We start from the raw sequence: 3,920 nt of genomic DNA, 5'->3' as shown, positions 1-3,920 counted from the left end.
TACTATAAAACGAATACTTAGAACTTAGAACACTTATCTTTTTCAACCTACTGTAAAACGAATACTTAGAACTTAGAACACTTACCTGGTGTGCCGGCCAGCACCCTAATCCTCCCCACAGACGGCGCCAATTGTAGGGACCCAGTTTGGGTTGATCCCTGAGTGATGGGTTTTCAGCCCAATAAGCCCAAACAATGCATTTATAGAGAGTGGGTGAGAGGTTTAGGTGCTGGCATCGATCACCAAGCATGAAACTTCTCATTATAAAAAGTGTTAAGAGTTTCTTTACAAATGGGGGATGCTCCTCGGCACTGTGGCCAGAGGAGGCCTTATTGTTCTTTTTTTTCCCCCCTTCTTTACATTACTAGCTTTTCTTTTATAGTTTTATCTTCCTATCCCCTCCTTCATCTGTTGATCATCTATTTGCCTTTTTTTCTGGCCGTCCGTCCCATCAAGGCCTTATCGGTACTCAAGTAGGTTCACTCTGATCAAAGTTTCCTGCCAAGGGGTTACCTCCCCATTAATGCGGCCAGGGGGTTAGTTGAATGCATTAAATGTGAGAGTGACAGCTTACTTTGGGGTTAGTCTCTCCTCAAAATTACCTTCGTCAGGCCGAGGACAAGGTGGTCCTCGGTGTGGATTGGGAAGGAAAGGCTTTCCCTCACCTTAGCCCTGAATAGCCTGTGCTCCTCGGCCTGGGCCTTGGGCTTGCTACATGATGGGCCGAGGCTATCAGGCCCATGGGCCCACACAATTTATTTTGTCATTTAAAAAAAAATTTATTTTATCACTATCTCTCATTTCACAGCAATGCTCACAACCTCTCTGTTTTCTCATATACGCTGGCACCCCAAAACTCAGATCCTCCTGCGCCGCTGCCACCATGGATCATCGCCACTGCATCGATTTCTCTTTGCCTTTCCATTGTCGCTCAATCTAGCCCATCATATTCTATGTCGGCAAATTATTTTGAGGTAATTAAAACATGTTTTTTACTCTCCTTAATTTCTACTAGCTTCTGAGCACGCACTCACACGCGTACTCAGAGGTTCTTCTATTTTTTGGGTAAGGGTTAATTTAGAGCATTTATTATAATTTAGAATTACTACATTTTCCAATCACAAAAAAAACCTAGGGTGTGGATGAGTATTATGTGTGGTGAAATAATTTTTCATCACACACCTAGGTTTTTTTTTTTTTTTTTTGTAATTGGAAAATGTAGTAATTGAAATTAGAATGGATACTCTAAATTAACCCTTAAGCTAGAGTAGTGTGTGTGTGAAGCTAGTATATATATATATATTATTTTTTTTTTTAAAATGAGTAGGAGACATAAGAGGGAACAATAAGGATCCACTGTCCTTCCTTCTCTAGAAACATATCCGCATGCACTCTAAGAGGGCTGTTTGGCAATCACTTTTTTCATCACTCATCATTTTCGTCACTCAATTTCCATCACTCATAGCTCATCACTCTAAAATATAACACCCGTTTTGGCCCCATCACTCAATATTTTTCACATTGTTTGTAGGCCCATACCTGTCACTGGTGGCAGCTTTTTTTTTTTTTTTCAGTACCCAAGAAACCCAAACCCAATGAAAAAAAAAAAAAAAAAAAAAAACCCCAGGTGAAGACCGAACCCACTGAAAGAAAAAGAGAAAAAAGAAAAAGAAAAAAAAAAAAAAGGAAGAATTGAAGAAGAAGACGAGCTGATAAGAAGAAAGGAAAAAAAAAAAAGAGGTAGATTGGTAAAAAAGGTGCGGCTGAGTTATGACAAGTGGGACCAGGTGTGTAATGTTATTTACGAATTTGCTATTGAAAACAGAGAATTGGAAACTGAAAACAGCCAAAATGTGTTTTCAGTTTCTATAACTCATAACTCACAAATTAGAGAATTGAGTGTTGGAAACAGAGTTATGAAAACAAAGAAATTGTGCAGCCAAACAAGTATTTTGTTATGAGTCCCACTATTTTTGAGAATTGAGTTATGGAAATAGGTGAACCAAACAGCCTCTAAGTTTCCTAATAAAAAACCAAAATTGAAAGGTTAATTTAATTAATCAAAAACATAATTATGTTCTACACAGATTTGCTTGAGACACATTAGGAAACTGCAAATAAACTTACTACTACTAAGTGAGCAGGTTAACCCCAACAGAAACATTATAGGGATCAACCAAATGGCTTTCTGAATGTAACTCTAAAAATAAGGTGAAACCCAATCAAATGCAACTTAATCTTCTCTGTTGTAGGAGATCGCACTGATAGGGTTCTTCCAACCGTAAACTTGATCCCTGAAATATAAAATTAAAGAGCAGAATATATAACATTCTTAAATAAGATAATTTTTTTTAGTAATTCCATCAAAGCTCATATAGGACACATGCTAAGTACATCACCCAATTTACTAAACTTTTTTTTTTTATTATTATTATATTAAAGTGGTCAAATACTTCAGATCCTCTTGTCAAAATTGTTAATACAATCATTTTACAAAAGAAGTTGGTTTTATATAGGGATGTAAGGGGCGGGTCAGTGTTAATCTTTTAAACGATAATAATGCAGACTCCAAACTCAAATCAACCTTTGTTTGAAGATAAATTCTCTCCTTATCAAAGACGGATCTTTAACTCAAGATACAACTCAATTTCACTTGCTGTATTTCAAATATTTAATTTCTAATTCTCCAGGGTAAATAGTAAGTACACAGTTTTTTTTTTTTTTTTCAACATATATGTATACCTATACATTAGATACAAAGAATGGAGATCTCAATTACCTGAACGTAGAGCAGATATTAAATATTCTATTTGACATCAATTCCAACGATCTCTCAATTACTTATGGATGTTATTCACATATCCATCGACGTGCCAGAGGATTCTGGTTAAAAAAAAAGGGGAAAAAAAAAAACAATTGTAATCTCTCTAATTGTCAAATTCAAGAAAAAATAAAAATTTAACGCCAAAAAATATACAATGATTGTACAAAAAAAAAAAAAAAAAACCTTTCTTTAAAAGAAAAAAAAATACAAAGAAAAAAAAGTGAGGAAGGAGAAGGAAATAGTAATTGAATTAAAAAAAATAGGTGAAAACCTTGGCATGCTGCTTCAACTTGGTAAATGCATTCTAAAAAATAAAATAAAAATTTGGCAAATGGATATGAACGGGTGGAAACTTGGAGTTGGGCAACTGATAAGGGAGTATTGGGATGTAAATTGTGGTAACTATTTTTATTTTCAAATTAAAACATGGGTGTGTGGATAACATTGAAACTATCGGTAAGTGGTAACTGCTAAATGATGATACAGGCAAGGAGAAACTAATTGGAAATGTGAACGTGTTATAATTTAGCAAAAATTAGGAGTTTTTTAAATAGTAATTAGTGAGAGAGTGTTCTATTTTGTAGGCAATGTTTTAGTGCAAGTTAGACATGTATTTTTACTAGACTATCCCTTAGTTTTGTTTCTACTTAAACCTAGGAGTGTAGGGGTATTTTGGAACAAAAAAAAATCTAGGCCAAACAGGTTCAGTTCCTTAAATAGTAGTATAGAAGTATAGATATATTGCTCTCTCTCTATCCACTTCAATTTTTCATGGAATTTTGTTAGTTTGTGGCTGTGGGTTGCTCTGGATTTAAGTGTTTTTTTTTTTTTTTTTTTTCATGGATTTTGTTGGTTTGTGGTTGTGGGTTGCTATGGATTTAAGTTTTTTTTTTCTTTGTAGATTTCCACGTTTTCTTCTTCTTCCTTTGTTGTCAAATCTATGGCAAAGAAGATCATGAAATTTTGTAATTAGATTTTTTTCCCTTTTTTTTTATTTTTATTTTTTTTTATTGCAATTTTTTTGGATTTTGGTTTCTTGGGATTCTTCTATTTTGGTTTTTTATTTGTTTTGGGTTGTTTTTTTGTTGATTCATTT

General features: G+C 34.3%; 2 long non-coding RNA genes across 2 annotated transcripts in view; one reads left to right on the top strand and one right to left on the bottom strand.

The window, feature by feature from the left end:
* Nucleotides 1-898: 898 nt before the first annotated feature.
* The window catches only part of LOC136067830 (uncharacterized), an 8,710-nt gene continuing 5,688 nt past the window's right edge, over nucleotides 899-3,920 (top strand). The window contains exon 1 of the long non-coding RNA XR_010629238.1: nucleotides 899-974. This is a non-coding gene — a long non-coding RNA (uncharacterized LOC136067830). The remainder of the gene's footprint in view (nucleotides 975-3,920) is intronic.
* Nucleotides 2,052-3,181, bottom strand: LOC136067831 (uncharacterized). Its single transcript, XR_010629239.1, has 3 exons — nucleotides 3,096-3,181; nucleotides 2,780-2,883; nucleotides 2,052-2,294 (listed from the first exon to the last, which is right to left on the bottom strand). It is a non-coding gene; the product is annotated as an uncharacterized LOC136067831 (long non-coding RNA).

This window comes from Quercus suber, unplaced genomic scaffold (assembly GCF_002906115.3).
Source record: "Quercus suber isolate HL8 unplaced genomic scaffold, Cork oak 2.0 scaffold_87, whole genome shotgun sequence".
NCBI lineage: Eukaryota > Viridiplantae > Streptophyta > Magnoliopsida > Fagales > Fagaceae > Quercus > Quercus suber.
Note: the sequence above shows the minus strand (reverse complement) of the source record. Positions and strands in the feature narration are given on the sequence as shown.